This window comes from Lissotriton vulgaris, chromosome 6, assembly GCF_964263255.1.
Source record: "Lissotriton vulgaris chromosome 6, aLisVul1.2, whole genome shotgun sequence".
NCBI classification, from domain to species: Eukaryota; Metazoa; Chordata; class Amphibia; order Caudata; family Salamandridae; genus Lissotriton; species Lissotriton vulgaris.
This window is the reverse complement of record NC_141694.1, coordinates 138905502-138927840: the sequence shown is the minus strand read 5'-3', so window position 1 is coordinate 138927840 and position 22339 is coordinate 138905502. Positions and strand designations below refer to the sequence as shown.

The 22339-nt window shown below is 47.1% G+C and overlaps 1 long non-coding RNA gene across 1 annotated transcript in view; it reads right to left on the bottom strand.

Annotated features, from left to right (window-relative positions):
- The window catches only part of LOC147706917 (uncharacterized), an 81892-nt gene extending 64384 nt beyond the window's left edge, over positions 1-17508 (bottom strand). Inside the window, exon 1 of the long non-coding RNA XR_015296602.1 lies at positions 17388-17508. This is a non-coding gene — a long non-coding RNA (uncharacterized LOC147706917). The remainder of the gene's footprint in view (positions 1-17387) is intronic.
- Positions 17509-22339: the final 4831 nt, after the last annotated feature.

Here is a 22339-nt window from a genome sequence, read left to right as displayed (position 1 = left end):
TCCCATTGGGGCCTATTGTACTGTACCTACATGCATGTTCATGTACTAAGATTTTACCACAATGACAGATACTCTTGTTGGCTCATCTGCTTGTTAGTGACCATCCAGTTTCACAGTCCTTTTACCAGAGTGAAGTGGTGTGCCTTATTTTAAATTGGGCTTTTGGCTCCCAGAACCACCTATTATTAAGTCTCTAGAGACGACAAAGCTTTCAACCATCTCACTGAAAATTGCCTTGCTTCTTATTCATTGATCCCAGGTCAGATTTAGGACTATTGAAAAAGCAAGGATAGCCAAAATGTGCCAGAAAGGGTCTACAGACCCTCACGCGGCCATTTCCATATCTATACCTCGGAATAGAATATATATCCATAAGGTGCACGGTTTAGACAAAGCTACACACAGCTTTCGCAAACCCAAATATGTATCACTTCAACAACAGATTCAGTCATGGAACTCAACATCAAAAAAACTTAAAAGATTAAAAAACAAATGCCGAGCCACTACACCAGTACAAAAACCTTTATAACTCTCACCATATTTACGTGGGCACCCCTACTCCATCAGCTGCTAAAATAGGACAAGCATAGCCTGCATTCACAATCATAGCCAAAGAAACAGAAGACATACTTGCAACTAGAATGCATGCAACTGAGTTGCGGAAACAGAAGGATGATTGCCATTAAATCAAAGCCAAGCCAATGGTTAAAACTACATAAATCTAGTGTTAGACATCCAGTGCACTGATCAAAGAATTAGAAGAAAGATCAGCATGCTAAGCGTCTGGTTTTATACCACCAAATAATATTAAGTAAAAAAAAAATGATATATTTTTTGGTTTTGCCTGCACAGCACTTGAGCTGTGCTTGTGAAATCTATTGTTTTTAATATATCTTAAAGGGGCTCCTATCATCTGTTCCCAAGGCCAAATTACACATCCCAATCAGCTTTAGTGGGTGGAACTTTTTTTCTTACATTAAGGCTGCACAGCATGTACTGTTTCCAGATACTTCTCTTCCCCTGGCTGCAAACATTTACGATACTTATCATACACAAAGTTGTTTACACTATCTAAGCCCCATTCACTGTCCAGATTTCAGAGACTGTTAAACTATGAGATAAGATCTCTTCCAAGGGAAAGGGCAGACATCTTCTAACAGTATACAGGTATGCTTGTTATTTTACTACTTTGTTGTGTAAAGCAGATGATTTAGCCTTAGAACGTTTGTGGCATTTCCAATTAATGCCTCAGTACCTTTCTCTTTTTTGGATCAAATTTGTTTTTATTGGGTTCAACCAAGCAATGCAATACAGTATGCAATTCAATAAGACCTTACATTACATCCCCCTCTTGTAGCGGCTCGAATACCCCAGAGTCCCGGGCCCCGGGGACGGCCGTCGTGCGTCCATGTAAGCGTGTGTACGGGGAACCCGAATAATCATTGCGAGCTAGAACCTCTTTATCCTTGTCCTTCCCCTGGCCCGCCCTAACCCCAACTGACCCTTCCCTCCCGGTCCCAGCCACCCCCTCCCCCCTCCCCTCGGTGGTTTCAAATCTAGCCAAAGTCTGAGGGGGCCTCGGCTAGGCCTTATGTGTCTCCTCGCTCGTCCTGTTGTGGAATTCGTCCGAGAGTCTGAGAACCCTTAGGTATTTAGGGCATGTGAGCTCCGTGAATTCTTGGGTAAGCAGGGTGAGTAGTGGATGCCATATGTCCTTGAATGTGTCAGATGTTTGTGTGAGTGATGCTTGAATCCTTTCCATCCCCATTATGTACCATAGTCGGTGCAGCCACCCCGTGTGTGTGGGTTTCCTCGACGTACCCCATAAAGAGAGGATGTGTTGTGTTGCAGCTCCCAGTGCCAGTCCCATCTGTTTCCCCCTGATGGATTTGAGTGGGAACATGAGTTTGTTGGGAAGGCCGAGGATCGTGTATGCCGGGAAGCGGGGAAGTTCCGTCTCGAAATGTGTATCTACGTCCTTGAGTACTCCCTCCCAGTATTCCTGCACTTCCGCGCATTCCCATAGTATGTGTATCATGGTCCCCTTTTGTTCGCACCCCCTCCAACATGTTGGGTCTCGCTGTGGGTTACCTTGGTGTAGGCGTTCTGATGTCAGATGCCAGTAATAGGCCACCTTCACCGCCGATTCTTTGCTGGCTGTGTTTCTAGCAGTGTGGTGAGCCCGGTAATATATGTCCTGCCACTCTTTGTCGGAAAGTATTCGTCCTAATTCCTTCTCCCACCTCTTCTGACCCGCTCCCCCAAACGAAAGAAGATAAGGCTATCCTTGGCCAGGTAAGCCTATACTGCCTGAGTGGCCATATAAGGAAGTACCTGCACTAGCATGGGTACCCCCTGTCTCATGGTCCACTAAGCAGTCCCTCACCCTTGGGGTATTAGAGGGTCTCCACCATAGGGAATCACTACCTTGGGTGTGTTTATGCAAAGTTAAAGGCTGGTTTGGATATGGAGTATTGAAGTGAGGCTCGACTACTTTAGGGCTCAGCTTCCTCCAATTATCTTCCACCATGTGTGCCTTTCTTTCTTCAACTGAGTTGCACTGTGCTCTCAGGGTCAGCCTCTGGCTACCTAAAGCCGGAGGCTGGGTCCCTCTGTTTGGCTTGCTGGAGGGACAGTTCAGGTTTTGGCCCTTTGGGTCCCAGGTTTGGCTGTGCCCAACAGAATCCATCTGTGGGAGGTCCCTAACTGTTTTTAAGGGGGCTCCCTCTGGAGTTTTTAAAGTTTTCACCTTACTAGGGCTACTAGTTTTGGTGCCCCTAATCTGTTGATGGGGGTGCTTTATTTGACAGGGGGCCCTCTGGGTCTCACTGTCCTTCTTGTCCTCTGCAGCCCTGGGCTGACTAAGGCAAGGTAGAGAGGGGCAGGTTACCTGCTCCAGACTGGGACCCACCTGACAAGGGTCCACTGCCCTCAGAGGCTCTGTCAGGCCAGGCCTAACAACCTCTGGGGCAGTTCCCTCATCAGGGGTAAGATCAGTTCCCTGAGGAGGCTGATCCTGTCCTAATGTCTGGTGAGGGGGAGATTTCTCTTCCTCCTCCATGCTCTCAGTTTGGGTGGAGTGATCCATCATTTCAGGCTTCACAACACACATATCAGTTTGAGTTTGGGCTGTGGCCATCACAGCCCCACCAACCTTTTCAGGAGGAGACTCAGTTTGGGTTTCTGCTGTTATCATAACAGCTTTGCTATTCTGCTTTGGAAGAGCGTCTGTTAAAGATGGGGCAGAGAGTTGCTCAGCCTACCAACCTTTTCAGGAAGGACATCTTGGGTTGGGGCTGTAGCTATTACAGCCCCACTAACCTTTCCATTGGAGTTTACCATTCTAGAATGGATTTCCTGTTCAACCTCAGCCCAGGCTGAGATTTCTAAATCATTACCCAGTAGACAGTCTACAGGCAAGTTTGCTGACACTGCCACTCTCTTTGGGCCAATGACACCTCCCCAGCTGAGACTTACTACTGCCATGGGATGATTTGTCTGGATGCCATCAATGTTTGTTACCTGGTATGTGGCACCTGGTAAAAGTTGCTTAGAGGAGACTATACAGTCAGCCACCATGGTGATGCTAGCCCCTGTGTCTCTAAAGGCTTCAACTTTCAAACCATTGATGATGGGTTCTTGTCTATATTTGCTCAAGGTATTTGGGCAATCAGAGAAGTTGGCAACCCCCATGCCAGTCTCATAAACAAGATCAGTTGGGGATGGGGACCTGGATAGGCCAGGGTCCACCTGGGCTCCAAAGGTAAACCCACCCAGATTCCTGGGTGTGCTCCCACTTCCTGGGGGATTACTGCTGACAGTAACAGGAGGTGTTGGAGCTGGCTTTGGAGGTATATTCTCTTTATTGCCATTCTTGCGACAACAGCTGTCTGTTTTGTAATGCCCAACCTGTTTACAGGTATGACAATAAGGTTTCTTCTGAGATGATGAAGTTTCTTGGGACCCACCCCCATTCTTGGAGTTTTGGGGCCCTGGGGAAGTATTTTCCTTACTTTTATCCCCACCCTTATCTTGAGGCTTGGTAGACTCCTTCTTCTGGTTACTGTCCTGATTCTTAGGCCTAATCCTGGTTCTGACCCATTTATCTGCCCTCTTTCCCAATTCTTGGGGAGAGGTCAAATCTGAGTCCACCAGGTGCTGGTGTAAGAGCTGGTTCTGACAATTACTTAGGATCTGCTCCCTCATAATCAAATTATACAATCCTGTGAAGTCATGTACTTTGCTGCCATTTAGCCAACCCTCCAGAGCCTTAGTTGCACAATCAACGAAATCAGTCCAGTCCTGAGTCTGTGTCTTCTGGGTGTCTCTGAACTTTAACCTGTATTGTTCAGTGGTTAAGCCAAACCCATCTATTAGAACACTCTTCGGGACTTTGTAATTGTTGGCATCCTCATGTCTGACAGTGAGGAGCCTATCTCTCCCTTTCTCTGAAAAGGAGAACCATACGATTGCAGCCCAGTGTTCCTCAGGAACCTGCTGTACCATGCAGGCTCTCTCAAGATTAGTTATCCACTTGTGGATGTCATCCCCTTCCTTGTAGGGGGGCACAATCTTTGTCAGGTTTCTACTATCATGGGACCTGGGTTTCTCTTTAGGAATATTGCTGCCACCAGTGGAATCTAATCCACACAATTTTCTTCCTCTTGCTAAAGCAAGTTTAGTTTGAGCCAAGGCTATCTCTTCCCTCTCTATCTGGAGTTGGACAGCCCTCATCCTGGCCCTATGCTCTTTCCTCTGGGGGGAAGTCATTCCCCTTTGAGATTCTCTTGAGACACTAGAAACATGAGAGTCTCCTGATGAAGATCTCCTCCTTCTGTTGCCTGGGAGAATTAAGTTATGGGATCTGGGGAGGTGCTGGCCCTCTCCACCCCCATGTAGGTCCAAGTTGGTCTGGTTAAGCCTGCCAACCTGTACCTGGGCCACCCTCTGATCCTGATTCTCAGGCTCCTCTATCTCTGAGCCTTCTTCCTCCTCCTCTTCTTCTTCTTCTGGAGAAATCTCATTCTCAGGGGAGTTCCCTCCCTCTCCTGTCTCTAAGGGAGCCTGACTCACCTTATCTAAGTCATCCTTTTCCAGGATGGCTATCAGGGAAGGAATGGTAGGGCCTCTGCCCTTCTTTAGCCCTCTTGCAGTGCACAAGGCACTCAAGTCTTTGTGGCTAAGGTTGTCATATCTGGAAGTTGCCTTGATGGGGTCAACTATCACAGGGGCAGAGCCTGAAGCTCCTCCTGTGTCAGACATGGCTGCTAGTAAGGTGTAAGTGGTGCACTTACCTACACTAAGTGTTTTCCTACTGTACCTTCTAGTGAGTTGTAGTCAGGGTGTGCTAATCCCTTTAATCTACAACTACTAAGTTCAGTAGAATTTAATATGCTAAGCTTTTGATTTATATGTACCTAAGGTACTTGATGTGATCTTTCAATTTGATAAAAAGATTGCAATGGTAAAACAACAGCAAGCTCAAATCCGCACCGCTGCGCACCAATGTGAGAAGTTGGCCTGATATGTGGTGTTTCCAATTCTGGAACCACCTTGTATCAGTCCAAACAATCCCTTATGGTGTCTGGTTGTAAGTCGACCTTGTTAGACAAGCTATCCTAGGGGTAGCATGGACTAAGCAGCCTTAAAGGCTTAACTTAAGAGGTCGTGTTAAGCGAGCTGTTTTACCACATACAATCCTGTAATATCAAATGAAAGGACACCACACAAGTATATATTATAAAAATATATGTGTTTATTTCTAAAATAATCCCCAGTACTCTTTATGAGCAAAGGGGCACAAGCATTAAATCAAAAGCACAGTATAACATACAAAGTTGCACATTTATGGATGAGGGCGGGTGGCCACTCAAACCATATATTAAAAAAGTGGTATAAGAGATACCAATTGAACAGTGGTTAGGCCTAGGGCCTAGGGAATCGCTGGGAGCAGTCTGGACTAGCAATGCTGAAGTCGGGAAAAGCCAGCGGGATTCGGGTGCAGCACGTAAAGTCGCGGCTTGCACCAATGCAATGTCAATGGTGCGTAAAAGTTACACAAAGAAAATTTAAAGATACTTCCGCTGAAACTAGAGGAACAAAACTTAAGACTCGGACCCTAGAGGTGTGGACCAGTGTGGGAACACCGGCGTTGCAATGTTACCTCACCCACAGGAAGCGGGTGATAGGGTCGAAGTGGCGTCGGGTTTTGACACGCAGGCTCTTGGTGCTTGGAGCTGAAGATGCTGCAGGCGATGGGAAGCAGAAGTGTCCGGTGTGATCCAAGGGTGGATCGAAGTCGAGAAGTATCTGAAAGCAGAGGGGACAGAGTCTGGGTCACTCAGCAGTGACCAGGGTGGAACCAGGACGGAACCAGGCAATGTCGGGCGCAATCAGATGGTTGTCGAGGAGCTTCTCTCCGCTGTCACGTGGGCTCTGGGGCATCTGCGACGTCCAGGAGTAGGTCACGATCTGTCCCAGGCAGGCTCTCGCCGTCAGCGCCGCCGGCTTCACGATTGGAGCAAACAACACTTGGCAAAAGCAATCCACGCGGAACTGGGAGATTGCTTCTCACTCGGACCAGGAGGGTCAGAGCGGGGGCTCCTTTTCACAGGAGCTGGTGCAAATCTGGAGCAACCAGAAAAGCAAGTCGGTTTAAGGTTTTCGTCGGCACAGGGGCCACAAGCCAGCTGGCAAGTGACCGGGCCAACGCGTCGAGCCAACACAAGCAGAAGGGCCCCACGCAGCACTCGTCGAGTGTGGAGGGGTGAGCTTCGGTGCAAGAGTATTGTATTGTATATTGTATATTGGATTTATATAGCGCTTATCACCCAGGGGTCCCTAAGCACTTGTCAACACACGAGGAAGTAGCCTGGTCAGAAGACTGTTAGTGTGCCGCAACTGAACTAGAACCCCAAAACCATTAAAGGGCCTAGACCTCTCTCCAAGACTGACTGTTCAACTGAAGTAAGGATTCGGGAGCTAAGATTGACAACTAAACTCCTGTCGCCTCTGAGCTGTTGCTCTCTTGAGCTGCTTTCCTGCTCCGGGTGTTGGGGAACGTCTGATCGGCTTCCCAATGGACAGTTTGTGGTCCTTTTCTTCTTCCCCTGTTCTGGCCCCGGCCACGCCCTAAAAAAGGCTGGTTAGGGAAACACTGAGGAAAAGAAGTGTATGGATTCATTTGTGGCGTGAATGGCGGGTGTGGTTGAAAACTCCATGGACCCGGTGGCCACCAAGGACCAGGATGCTGGGTAGTCCCTTTTCAGTCATCTTAACGCCATGAAGAGTTCTTTGAGTAGTGGCTTTATTCAGAGACTCTGTTTAACCCTTTTCCTGAATAATTTTGGCCATTTGCTTTACAATAGGTTGAGTCTTTTTTTCTTTATATAGCTAGGTTTTGTTAGGAGACTATTGGGAATGTAAACAATTTGGGTTTAAGTCCCTCTGCTATTTTTCTGAGGTTCTTTTTTCACATTTCCATCCTAACTAGAGCGGGCCTCCTTCTTCCCGAGTGGGTGCCGGTTGAGGTGAGGCGTACTCCCACATAATGCTGGGTAAGTTATTACGCGTTTTCTCATGTGCGTGATTGTATACACGCGTTAATATAGACAGGATCTGATCATTTGTTCTGTCAGCGGGGAGAGACTGTCTCCACCGCACTGTTTGTGTGCTTAGGTAATTGTTCTTGTTTCCCTAACTCTGTTATACACTACATCTTCTGATTCACGCTTATGCCTCTCTTTTTTAGGAGATACTGAAAGTTCTGGATTCCCTCCAGTATTCATCTGGGCTCAGAGGAACTGGTAGGATTTATCCAACATACATAGCGTGAATAGTCACAAAGTTTTTGTTTTGATTTGCAGTCGCAGTTTCTCAATGGTCCTGAAGAAAGCTTAGACCAACAGTCAGTTTAGCTGAAACATGTCGACCTCCACTCACTTTGCCTACATATAGTTATTATTTCGAACTATTTTGGCATTTTTAATATTGACCCTAGTACCATACTGATTAAACTTAATTTTGGTTCTTGGAGTCAATTTTATTTTCACCTTTTTCACTTTAATTTTTTCACTTGCACTGCACCCCATTAGCATCACCAGTGAAGCCCAGTGGTCTGGATTTACATCATGATAATCCATCTCTGCACTATGACTAGGTGCACTGTCTGAGATTTGGATTGATGACATCTCCCACATGACGACACTCCACCAAATGGGTGGGCTGATGGGAATTTCTTTACCAGACCTAGGTTATCACTTCTAGTGTTACTAATGGTTTTGGGGTTCTAGTTCAGTTGCGGCACACTAACAGTCTTCTGACCAGGCTACTTCCTCGTGTGTTGACAGTTATAATAAGTGCGCGAGTGGTCTGGGTCGTTAAATATGCCCTTTTTGACCCTCCCCACATTTATTTTGTGTCTCTAAGCACTTGCCTTGGGAACCCATCCTGGCTTTTCCCTGTGAGATAGCCCCTACAGGGCATCCCCAAGGTGAAAGCCAGGCATCCCGCCGCGGGGGCCTTTGTGGAGATTAAGCAAGCTTAATGCCCAGAGTTGCAGAGTGTGAACCCATGATAAGGTCAGGCACCGAAGAGAGAATTATCGAGTCCGTGGACATTTGAGCTCAAGACCCTGCCGCGTCGGGAATTGAACCCTGGTCCCGGGTCTGACCTCTGCTTCAGGGTCTGCCTGCTCTAACCAGTGAGCCACACTTCTCCAGTAGCTCAGGGTTGGGGCTTCTCAAACCCCGGTGTACAGCTTCGAGGGTCACTCGTGGACTGCACGGTCAGCGTCTCGTGGCCTTTTCAAGATGGTGTGCCCCACGCTTCCGGTCGCCTCCACGGGTCTCAGCTCTGCAGGGACTGTGGATCGGGCTGGAGGAAGGCAGGAAAGCTTGATCTCATCGATCTCTGTTGCTCGAGTTCCGGCGGGAACTGCAACAAAGCAAGGGTCGAGGTGCTGGATGGTGCCTGTTTGCACAGGGTGGTCACTCCTTGACCACAAGGGAGATTCTTCAGTCTTCTACGTTGAGTAGGATGTCGAAGGGTCCAGAGTTTCGTTTCTTATGTTTCTTCAGGATAATCTGAGTTGCATTGGCACTGCTCCCACTCTTATTCGAATCTGGTGGGCTGGATTACCTGCTAGGTCCCCTCCTATGGGTGGGACCCAGGAAGGGGGTGGATACACCCCTTTCCTTTGATCCAGGCCGCGCTGGGACTGGGGCTGGTGTGCCCCAGAACCGGTTTGGCCGGATTATGCAAGGGGCAGCCTTGTGCTCCCCAGGCAGTGTCTGGTTTCTTTCAAACCTCCCTGCTACAATCCACTATCTCCTGTCTGGGGTGGTGTAACACTGCCCTGCGACAGGAAACCCTTTGTCCAGGCCACCATCTGCTGAGTTTCGGTCAGCAGCAGGAGGCCAGACCCGTGTCTGTGGCATCCATTTTGTGGATCTGAGGCTCTTTTAAAATCAACTGCGTTTCAGTAAAGTAACATGTCTTCTCCCTCTAGAAGGGTGGAATGCTACCCCCGTCGCCAGAACTGGCGAGGGGGTAGTATTCCAATTCGTATGACACCTTACACGACATGTTTTGATAAAGCCAAACCAAAGTTGCTATATAACCGCGAGGATTATAAGGCACTTAATAGTATATGGTATGGCATTATTCCGGATCAGCTAAGGGAGTTGTTCCCGACAGCTGCAGACAGGCTCAGCTCATGCCAGAGCTCCATCTCACATTAAACCACGCACTCTGCCTCCAGGATTGATAAGGCCTTCCATAGGAGTGACTCACAGGTTTATATGTGTCCAGATATAGGTTTAGATATAGGTACACTATATCTAAGCAAGGGGTGATTACACCCACTTGCCCCAGCTGAGGGATCAGCCAGTTGTGTCAATTTAAGAACCAGCCAGGGGTGGCAAAAGCTATGCTTCAGCCCCTGGTAGGCCTTGGATGCACCTATGCTCTGGGCACCTATAGTGCACTGTACAGGGGCTGATAAGGTGACCCAAGCCAATCTAGTTATGCACCTAGGGTACATGGAATCCATTTTACAGAGAGAGCAGATAGCCTGGGGCCCTGATTAGCAGGGAACCAGGCCAACTAAGTCGAAAACCAGCTAAACACAAGGCAAAAAATCTGGGGTAACCATAGTCAGGTAGTCACCTTCCTACAGTTAGGATCTTAAAAAGATCCTTTTATGAATTGGTAGCCAGTAGAGGGTTTTAGGGCATCAGTCAAGGATGACCGTTTAGGGAATCCCAGGACCAGCCTGGCGGCGGCATTTTGGATCACCTGTAGTCGTTTTATCACCATTTTTTTTGTTCCTGCATATAGACCATTGCCATAATCAAGGCGAGATAAAATCAGGTCCACTGCAACCGTTTTTCGAGTGTGCAGGGGCAGCAGATCAAAGAATTTTCTCAACATTCTTATGATTTGGAAACAAGTACCTGCAACTGTGAGTGCCTGTTTGTGAAAGGAAAGCGTGGGGTTGAATTAAAAACCTACGTTTTTGGCTGTGTCCACTGTGGCGGGCGGTGGGTCTGAATTACTGGGCCACCACAGGGTAGGGTTAAAGTTGTTAGCTTTTCCAGACAACATAATCTCTGTCTTGGAGCTGTTACACCTGAGATGGTTTGACTCCATCCATTTCATGACTGAGGTGAGGCAGTGATGACATTTTTCTTCTGCCGCGGTGGAGTTTTTATCCAGGGTCAGAATCAATTGGGTGTCGTCTGCATAGCTGATTGCTTCCATGTCAAAGGAGTCAATCAGAGTGAGCAGTGGGGACATGTATACGTTAAAAAGGGTCGGACTCAGGGAGGATCCCTGTGGGACCCCTGAGGACAGTTGTTTCCCTGTGGATTTATACCTACCCAGAGTGACAACCTGGTTCCTGTTTCTAAGGAATGCGGTTAGCCATTCGTGGGCCTTCTCGTTTATTCCTATTTGTTTCAGTCTGTTTATCAGAATGTTGTGGGAGACCGTATCAAAGGCCACGGAGAGATCCAACAGAATCAGCACCGCCTCTTTACCTTGATCTAGAGCCCATTTCAGGGTGTCTGTGGTGTGGAGCAGTGCGGAGCAGTGCTGATTCTGTTGAATGCCCGCTCTGAAACCTGATTGCTTGGGGTGAAGGCAATTGGAGCTTTCCAAGAACTCGTTTAGCTGAGTGTTCACCAATTTTTCCGCTATTTTACTTTTTTGGAGAGGTTTGACCGCAGCTGTTTTCCAAAGATCAGGGATTTTTGCTGTTTCAAAAGTACAATTAATAATTTGATTTATGACCGGGTTCACAATCTCAATTAATGCGTGAAGGATCTTTGGCGGGCAAGGATCGAAAGGGGACCCTGATTTACATGAAAGGATAGCCTTCTTAGAATCGTCTAAGCTAATTTCTTTGAAACATTTGAGTTCTACTCTTGGACATGGGTTTTGGGCTGGGGGGTCTTGGGCTATACAGTCAGAAAAATTGTTTTTCAGCTCATTGATTTTGTTTTCAAAGTACTCTTCGATGTCGTCACACAGTTCTTGTGAAGGGGTATTTCCGAGTCTAGGTTAGCTGGGTGAGTAAAAGATTTGACTATAGTAAAAATAGATTTTTGGTTGTCATCTGCCCTTTCAATAAGGTGCTTCTTTTTTTCCACCCTTATTTGTAGGTGGTAGGAATTTAATCCTAGTCTAAAGGATTTCAGGTCTTCTCTTTTGTAGTACTTTCTCCATATTTTCTCTAGGTTCCTGCACTTATCTTTCATGGTTTTTAATTGGGGTGTGAACCAGGGAGCTGACTTACGTTTTGCGTTCTTGCCCTTCTTCCATGGTGCTAGCGTGTTAGCTATTGATAGTATCCATTTATTAAACAGATTATTGTCCGTATCTGGATCATTTGTGAGGGTGGGTTTAGTGGATTCTGCTAAATGTAACAGATTGGGGCTGGCTAGCAGATTTTTCCAGTTGCGGACAAGGGGGGTGGTGATATCATGCCCTTTTGTGGGACCATTTTCATAGCATATATTAAAGGGCACCAGTTTGTGGTCAGTCCAGACAAGAGTGTGGGGGGGGGGGGGTCAGGGATATGTTACTATGTTGGAAGCATTAGAACATATCCCGTCTAGGGTATGCCCGGCTTGGTGGGTAGGGCCTTTATTATGAATTTTTAGCCCGAGGGAGTTAGTAATTTCCCTGAACTTTCTAGTATTTGGGCTGTTCTCCATTTCTAGGTGTAGATTGAAGTCACCTAGAACTGTAAAGTTGGCATAACGTATCACCATGGGGCTTAGAGAGTCACCAAGAGTGTCTAAAAAATGGCCCATGGGGCCAGGGGGTCTGTACACCAGTACTCCTGCAAAGGTGGTGTGATTGTTTATTTTAATATTGAAACAGAGGCTTTCTGCGTCCTTTAGTTAAGGGGTGAGTGACGTGGTACATTTTAGATGTTCTTTATAGATGATCGCAATTCCCCCTCCTACTTTTCCTGTTCTGTCTAATCTGGATATAGTGTATCCCAGGGGGAGTGCTTGTGCTAAATCCGGGTTGGAACTTTCGGAAAGCCATGTTTCCGTAATAAAGAAACAGTCAAAGAAGTTGTCAACGAGCAGGTCATATACATGCGTCGCGTGTTTAGCAAGGGACCTGACATTTATCAGGCCACATGCTATGTGATTTTGACAGGTCTTGGATTTAAGTTGTTTTGTGGGATTACTCCCATGATCAGAGTCCGTGGTCTCAGTCGTTTTGCTCTTGTTACATGTTTGGGAGGGTTCTTTTGGCCCTCCAAAAGTCAAGAGAGGAAGGTTTTTTGCCTGCAGGTTATAACTAAGTAACTCTTCTCTGGTATAGAATGTTTTTGGTAGTCCACCGGCAGCATGTCTGGCCCCGGTCGCCGGTCTGGCGCGGACGGGCGCAGACGGGCTTACCTTTGGCGCGCCTTCGGCGCGCAGGCGGCGCCCCCGCTGTGCGTCCGGCCGAGGCACATTGTTTTATGGGGAAGGGGAGGAACGTTGCCTCAGGGCGGTGGGCATGGCCTGGCTTTCCAGCAAAAATTATCGGCGATTGAGTGCTCTGTCCTGTGGCAGCGTTAAGATCGGCTGGCGGGGTGAGTCTGATCAGGTGAGAAAGGAGGGGGAGTGCACAGGAGAATGTGAAGACAAAGATAAAAACAGTAATTTGTCTCAATTTATGTTTTAAAATATCAAGGGATCCTCCCGGCTTCCGCCTCAGGAGGGGTTCGGTCAGGCTAATGCGAGCTTTGGGCTGGAGCACGACTTATGTAGCAATTGAAAGGGCGTTGCCTCAGGGCGGTGGGCGTGGCCTGGCTTTCCAGCAGAATTATCGGCGATTGAGCGCTCTGTCCCGTGGCAGCGTTAAGATCGGCTGGCGGGGTGAGTCTGATCAGGTGAGAAAGGAGGGGGAGTGCACAGGAGAATGTGAAGGCAAAGATAAAAACAGTAATTTGTCTCAATTTACGTTTTAAAATATCAAGCGATCCTCCCGGCTTCCGCTTCAGGAGGGGTTCTGTCAGGCTAATCTGACAATACTGGAGATCCTGCGTCTTCTGGCCAGCGGGGATTTTATGACCACCATAGACCTTCAAGATGCATATTTTCATGTCCCAATTCTCCGACAGCATCGCAGGTACCTGCGCTTCAAGGTGGGGCAGACACATTATCAGTTCAAGGTATTGCCTTTCGGACTCCGCTCCGCCCCTCGTGTGTTCACGAAGGTGTTGGCCCCTGTGGTGGCTCACCTACGCCTCAGAGGCGTCCAAATTTTTCCATACTTGGACGATTGCCTCCTCAAGTCTCAATCACGTAATCAACTGAGCCAAGACACTCGTCTTTGTCAGGAAGTGTTTCAATCCCTCGGCTTGGCCATCAATGTCGACAAGTCACAGTTGGCACCAGCGCAAACCAGGACTTTCTTGGGAGCGATCTTGGACACTATGCTTTCAAAGGCGTTCGTTTCCCACGAACGACAACAGAAAATCCTCCGCCTAGTGTCTCTCCTTCGATCAAGGCAGTCCGTTTCTGTCCGGACGTTAAAGTCATTTCTGGGGATGGCATCATCTTGTATTGCACTGATCCCACATTGCAGACTGCGGACCCGTCCCATTCAAGAGAAACTGGACCTACAGTGGCGTCAGGTCTCTGGATCTTTCAACGACCAAGTGGCTGTTACAGCTCGCATGAGAAAGGGCCTGTGCTGGTGGGCACAGTCGATCAACCTGGCGACTGGAACATCCTTCCTCGTCAACGCGCCAGAACTCACGCTCAAAACGGACGCCTCTCTGGGCGGCTGGGGTGCTCATCTTCAAGGTCTTTCCATCAAGGGCAAATGGTCTACACCCCAACGCTCTTGGCATATCAACAGGCTAGAGTTGATGGCGATCTTTCTGGGACTCAAGTCGTTCCTTCCTGTAATCCAAGGGGAGTCAGTGCTTATCCAAACGGACAATACCACCAGCATGCACTATGTGAACAAGCAGGGAGGGACCAAGTCTCAACGCTTGTCTTGACTGGCTCAGTCGATTTGGGATTGGGCTCTACGTCATCAGATCACCTTGACGGCAGTACACCTGCCGGGCGTTTCAAACATCCTGGCAGACTCCCTCAGCGGGTCCACATCGTCGACACACTAATGGGAGCTGCATCAGCCAACTCTAGATCTTGTGTTTCATCGATGGGGTCGCCCACCTCTAGACCTCTTTGCGACACCAGAGAATCGGAAATGCCCGTCTTACGCAAGTTGGCATCCCCACCCCGGATCGTGCAGGAATGCCCTTTTGATCGACTGGTGAGATCTATTCGCTTACGCCTTTCCGCCGATCCCATTAGTACCACGGGTGCTGTGGAAGATGCGGAGGCAGCCCTGCCACATTCTATTGATCGTCCCTCGATGGCCCAGACAGGCGTGGTTCTCGGAGTTGCTCCTTCTGTCCCAGTGCGAGCCCATTCCTCTTCGTCCTCGTCCAGACCTCCTGACGATGGACATGGGCCAGGTTTGCCATCAGGATCCATCCACTCTATAATTGTCGGCATTGAACCTGAGCACCTTGAGTTCGCCAACTTAGATATCTCACTGCAGAGAGATCCTTGCTCATGCTAGGGCTCCGTCTACCATCAAAACTTACAAACTCAAGTGGAAAAGGTTTTGTCATTGGTGCATGGCAGCAAGTATCCATCCAATCCACTCTACTCCGGAGCAGCTTCTTCCGTTCTTCTTGAGTCTCGCTCAATCGGGACTCTCGCATGCTACCTTGAGAGTTTTCCTAGCTGCAATATCTCACTTCGGGCAGGATGGCTCCTCCTCCCTCTGCTCGTCCAGAATTATCCGCCAGTTTTTCAAAGGGCGTTTGTGGAAGTTCCCGCCTATTCGGTGCCCTCCTCCACCGTGACATCTCAATGTTGTTCTGTCGCAACTTATGAACTCACCATTTGAGCCCATCCATAGGGCGTACATTAAGTTCCTCACCTGGAAGGTTGCTCTTCTTCTTGCTCTGAACTCATCTCGTCGTGTGAGTGACCTCCACGCCTTTACTATCAAACCGCCTTATCTTTAATTCAAACCTGACGGTGTGGTGCTTCGCACCAACCCATCTTTCCTACCCAAGGTGCCTACAGACTTTCGTTTAAACAAACCTGTGTTCTTGAAAACTTTCTTCGCTGAGCCGAAGTCTCCGGCGGAGCAGCGATTACATTCCTTGGACATCAAATGATGCCTTAAATTTTACATTAGCAGAACTGCCTCCTTCCGTAGGTCCGACCAACTGTTCATCGCTTATGGACGACTGCGTCAGGGGCACCCAGTTACCAAACCAACGATTGCCCGTTGGATTTCTTTGGCCATTGCTTTCTGCCATCAACAGGCTGGCAAGCCTTTGCAGTCTTCGGTGAGGGCTCATTCTACGAGAGCTATGTCTTCATCCACCGCCCTGTTTGCTGGTGTGCCACTACATCAGATCTGCCGTGCAGGGACATGGTCCAGCAGGCACACCTTCACCAAGCATTACTGCTTGGACGCCATCAAGGAGGCGGGTACCGCAGTGGTACAGGCAGAACTTTGTCATCTTTTCAAATAAGGTGAGCCTCTGTTCCCTTCTCCTTTATATATATTTTTCAAAGATTGCTTTTTTCAGCTTCCATGACTGTATTACTACTGTCTTCCTGCATTTCCATGCTCTGTTTAGCAATCTTATTGGAGGTAACTGCTCTATATTCTATTCAAGCATGTGAATCTAAGAAAGACACCCTTAATACTGGAGAAGAACAATTGTTACTTACCTGTAAACATGTGGTTCTCCAGTGTTGGTGTCTTTCATAGATTCACATGCGACCCGCCCTCCTCCCCTCAGAGGCTCTCTTCTCCTCATGCACTATGGGTCACTTGGTGCTACGAAAATCTGAGGGCTTGAGCTTCTGAGGAGAAGGTTCTAGAGGGTGCTGGCGCCTGATTGGCTGAAGTTTGGACTAACATAATCACAATGATATGTTACAAGTGTTTTCTTTCTCTACCATGCATTCCTATGGAGGAATTGTTTTAGAGGTTCAGCTATGTATTTACTTCTAGTTTTCTTATGTTATGTTCTCACATATATGTATATTTTAGCATTTATTGCTATTTTTATGTACCGTGGGACTCCCACTTCGACGACGGGGAATATTCAAGCATGTGAATCTATGAAAGACACCAACACTGGAGAACCACCTGTTTACAGGTAAGTAACAATTGTTCATATTGAGCACTCCATTGCACGCAATGGAGTGCTCTGGGCTTCTATGGGCTGGTAGAAGCCAGCAGGACATTCCAATTGTAGTGTAGTTCCTATATCCCTTATAGGTTCTGCGCATTGGAATAATATACACGATAGGCTTGGCATAGGACTGAGGTCTGTATGCCCCTATCATGTATAGTAAACTTAATTACTGTGTACCAGCTAGCTCAGAGGCCACTAGAAACTTCTTGAAGACAAGAAGGGAATAGCTTCTGGCAACCACATAATATAAAACCCACATCCCACAGGATCATGGAAACAATATACTACTTTTCATTCAGTCACTCATCTCAGAGAAGTACATAGAAGAAACAGTCGGGTGTGTTTACAATAAAATTTATTGCACAATTGTTCTTCTAGTACTGGTTATATGTGCTGCGACAACTGTTGGACAGTAGCAGAGAATTATGGCCAGCAGTGCAGTTAAATAAAAAGGCTTTGTATAGTTATACCATTTTGCAATAGTAATGAACAAATACATGAAATACAGAATGCGTTAAGATAAATCCTATACTCCTATGATGCCTAACTAGATGTACCTAAGTGCACCTAGCATGTGTGCAGGTCTTTAGAGAGCCAAGAATCCCCCTAGGAGTTAGTCTAACCCCTTTACCTTAGTGGGACTTCATCCTGATCTTGAGCTGGACACCCACAGATGGGTGATGGACCTCTGCCAGCTGGAGCTGTGGCATGACGCAGGTTGCAGCGCCTCGGGCAGAGATACGGCCTGGAAGTCTCTGTCTCCTCTGGTTTACTTGGGCAAAGGGAGGTATACTTATACTGGATAGGTGTCTTGGATTGACGTAATGTTGGTCAGAGGAAGATGTGTTCTTGGTCTGTTTCCAAGAATTTGTTGTGACGTAGGTTAGTCACTGTTGGACATGGAGATTACGTATTTAGGATGGACCGTCTTCTGTGCACAGAGCACACAGTGATCAGATAAGGGGACAGCCTCTCTGTTGCTCGTTATTGTGAAATGAGGGCTAATCTGTATGTATGTATGTATAGGCATTTATATAGCGCACTACTTACCCGGAGGGTCCCAAGGCGCTTCGACCGCTGCGAAACCCTTCCTGGCTTCCCTGAGAGATGGTCCCTTAATGGGTATCTCCAGGGTGAGACCAGGCATCCCCGGTGGTCCGGTGGGGCCGTTAGTGAAGATGAGGCAAGCTAATGCCCAGAGTTGCCGAGTGTGATCGCTGATCAGAGTGGGCACCGAGGCGAGAGAATTATCGAGTCCGCTGACCCTGGTCCAGAAACCTGCCGCGCCGGGAATCGAACCCTGGTCCCGGGCCGTCCTCTGCTCTCGGGTCTGCCGCCTCTAACCAGTGAGCCACACTACTTCACTAGGTCAAAGGGCCTGCCTGTCTCTGTGAAAGGGCCTGCTTGTCTCTGTAACACAAAGGATTTGTGCCTCTGAGACAGTACCTATGTTAAGGCCTCAATTTCTTTCATAACACAATGTTGTTTTTCATTCACAGCTACTGCTGTGAATAAAGGCCTCTCAGGGCCTGAGAGTATTTACATCCCCTCTGGCTCCGAGAGGCCTTTGTTTTTACCTATTAGAACATTCTGCCCTCTGGGGCGGAATGTACTAATAGCATTAGAGACCTCCTAGCAGGCTCTACCGGCCATTAAAGACCCACTCCTTGTTAAAGGCCCTCACCTACGGCTCGGGCCTTTAATGCAGGAGCGGGCCGTTAATGGCCGGAAGAGCCTGCTAGGCAGGCTCTAAGGCTCATTTGAAATAAATTAAAAGAAATGTAACTTACCTTGGCGGCCCAGTCCCACGTCGTCCCATGTCCTCTCCTCCACATAGGAAGCAGGCAGCCTCCCTCCCCTAAGCCAATCACAACACTGCAATGGCAACGTTGTGATTGGATGGGATGCCGACTGCACAGGCATCTATGGGGAGGCCATTTTCTCCATGTAGGCCGCATGCAGCCTACATGGAGAAAAGGGCAGAGGCAGAGGGCTGGGGCCGACCAAGCAGTCAGCGCCCACAACAGTGGGCAAGCCACTTCTCCCCTGCCCTGGAGCAGGACCACCCACTCACCCCAATCAAACCCCTCTGCTTTCTCACTGTGCAAGAAGCAGAAACATAAAATGGTATTTATAATACAATTTTATGTTTCCACTTCTCGCACTGCGAGAAGGCTGTGGGGCGACGCTCCTCCGCCCACATGGAGGAGCCACCCTTATCTAGTGTGATGTTACTTGAAACAAGCAACCTCATTTAACAACGGCAAAATACAGTAAAGTTAGGTATCCGAGTACTTTATTATTGTGGAAGCATCTGGTCCCTCAGTAATCTAAAATAAAAATGTTGGCTAAGAGCAAAAACATTTTTTGGTCTTAAAAAAATTCCCTTGCACTTAAGGGAACTGCTTTGTGTGCGGATGTGCACCTTGTAAAATGAAAAATGCAGTCAGTCACAGTGAAGTTAGTCAGTGTGTGAAGTGGGCTTACCCACTACTGTATGATGTACAGAGCAAAAGAAACAAGCATTGCCATAGCCAATAGGTCTTGCTTTTGGGACCTTATAAGTATTTAGTTCTGCAGCACAATATCCTTGGTGCAACAACATCAACTGTTGCATGGCCAAACACTTATAAGGTCCCAAAGGCGAGACCTATTGGCTATGCCAATCCAGTCATGTGTGAATATCTTTTGCAGATTTGCTATTAGTTTTAGCTTTGAGATTCATTTTACCACCAAATGGAAAAGGCAAATTCATACCAGTAATATTTTGCAAAATGATTCAATATACATTATCCGAGGGCTCAATCACAGAGGTTTAACATAACGCCCCAATGCAGGAGGAGAATGCTGCTCGTGCTGGCTTATTGTAATGTCTGCACCCTCTTGCAATAGGCGAGGGCGGAAGTAATAACTTCACAAGTGATGGTCTTGAAAAGCTCTCACAAATGTAATTGCCAATGGTTGTTGCCTCGTCACCGGCTATATTAAGAAACGGCGTGCTCGACTTCTGGTGTGTAAAAACGTGGAGCGGGCGTGTTGTGTTGTTTTCAACGATGGTGCATACGGATGTAACTCCGAACTGTTAATGGAGCAACGAGATGATAGATGTTGTAAGATGCCCCAACGCATCCTGCCTGCCTGCCTGCCTCTCATTGGAGAGAACGGCGCCTTGACATGGCGTAACCTAACATACAGACTGTGAGGATTTATTTCTTGCCAGTATGAAAATGTAAGTAGCCACCAACGGAATCAAGGAAGCTGCTCTTGGTTCCGGCGGTGGGCTGTCCTGCATGACATGTAAAATCAATCGCAAACCCTGAAATGCCGTCAAGTTATTGTCACCTGCAGCCTGCAGTGTTTAGAATGTAAAATAAAATACATTTTGGTTAAGTAATCCTATCCCCTTGATGCTTTTTGCAAATTGGGGAAGGTAAATTGTAAATAAACAGGAGATGTTCATGGCTGAACTCCTCCCTCCCCCACCCCCTCCTCCCTGAGGAAAAAGGCAGATAATCAAACTCGTAATAAAAATGCTGTGAATGTTTCAGAGCTCCCTTTAACACCGTGGGTTCAGCACCTTGATGAGTCTATTTGCCTGATTGTATGCTTGCACACATGGCTAGAATGTACCAAGGAGACACTCACATAGGTAGAGATATTATGATCAGACTTTTCAGACAAGATTGGTTCAATGCAAGGTTCAGGAATGTTGCAGCGAGTCTTTGCCAGAGATGCTTAATTTGTCAACAAATTAACCCAGGCAGGAAAACTGTAGTTTGCACAGGAAAAATTGGGAAAGCAGAAGGCCCATTTATAAGACTTCAAATAGATTTCATTCAGTTACCAGTCTGTCAAGGACTAAAATATGTACTTGTCATAGTTTGTTTATTTTCAAAGTGGGTGGAAGCCTACCCTACCAGAAGGAATGACAGCTTAACAGTGGCCAAACTTTTGTTGAGAGAACTTTTACCTCGTTTTAGTTTTCCAGTAACAATTGAATCAGATAAAGGGGCTCATTTTAATAATGAAATAATTTGATTAATTTGTGAAGCATTTAAAATTGAACAAAAGCTGCACTGTGCATACCGCCCAGAGGCTTCTGGAGTGGTAGAACAATTGAATGGCACAATAAAGTCAAGACTGGGAAAAGTGTGTGCATACACCCCACTGGAGGGGCCTGATGCTTTACCTCTTGTCCTAATGGGACTCAGAAGTATACCAGACAAAGACACAGGCTTGAGGCCCCATGAAATACTCATGGGAAGGGCAATGAGGCAGGCATGTATTCCAGGACACAAGCTGTTGAATATATCTGATGATATGGTTTTGGAGTATTGCAAAGAGTTGGCTGACCTAGTGCGTTCTATCTCTCACCAGGTTGGAGAAGGCGCTGTTACCAGGCAGCCGAGCCATGCGCATGATCTGAATCCCGGTGATTGAGTAGTAGGGAAAATTCACACTCGAGAATCATGCCTCACACCAAGGTGGGAAAAGCCACATCAGGTTACATTGGTTACAACAACAGCTGTAAAGTGAGCAGGCTTGCCTAATTGGATTCATGCAAGCCATACCAAAAGAGTGCCAGCACCTGACGAAGTAGATTCACAACAAGTTCAAACAGTTGAGGTGGCTGATGGTTGTACAGCTGAAGGATCACGAGAAGCAGATCCTGAATTAGCTGAACAAGAACAACCTAGCACTAGTCAGGATGACTGGATCCCAGTAGTGGACATACCTGAAGTCATTGTAAGAACAAGAAGTCAAACTTGATTAGAAAGACAGAGTGATAGTGAGGATGAGACAGGAATAGAAGAACGTACTAAGATCAAAGAAAATAAAGCTAACAGCAAATCTGAGGATGACCAGATAGGGAAAGAGCATTATACTCGGACTAAAGAAAATATTAGCAACATCCCCAAGTCTGAGGAGGGACAGATAGGCTTTAGAAAAAACGCCCAGGCAGAAGAAAAACAAGAAATTTAAAGACCTGAGCAGGAACAGTTAGGAAAAAAAAACAAGTTCAGGAAGAAAACTAACAAGGCCAAATCAAACCAGATCCTGAACAGGGCCCGATTAAAAAAGAAGAATACATCCACGCAGAAACGACTAAAGTAATAAGCCCGGGACAAGGTCAGATAGAGAGGAATTCAGAAGACGGAAATAATAAAGTTGTGCCACAAATAAATAAAAATAGAAGAGCACTTGAAGGAGCTGAAAGCACAGTGCCAGCTAAGAGACTTAGGAAAGGTGATACTTGGCCTGGTGTTATTAAGAGACTGAAATATTGCCATAAGAAAATAAGTGAAGAACCTGATCAAGTAAATGAAGTAACAAGCCAATCTGGACCGTCCACTGAAAAGCCAAGAAGGAGAAGTCCAAGATTACAAAGACTGAATAATAAATTCAAAGGTCCTGAATGGACATATGTAATTCTTGAAGATTTAGAGAATTTGGAAATAAGTGGAGATAGTGATGAAGAATTAAATGCTGATCGAACTGATGAAGCAGTGAGACCAACCTGAAGAAAGACAAAATCCCCAGGTTGTATTCTGTATAAAAGTTAGAAAGAGGGGAGCGATCTCA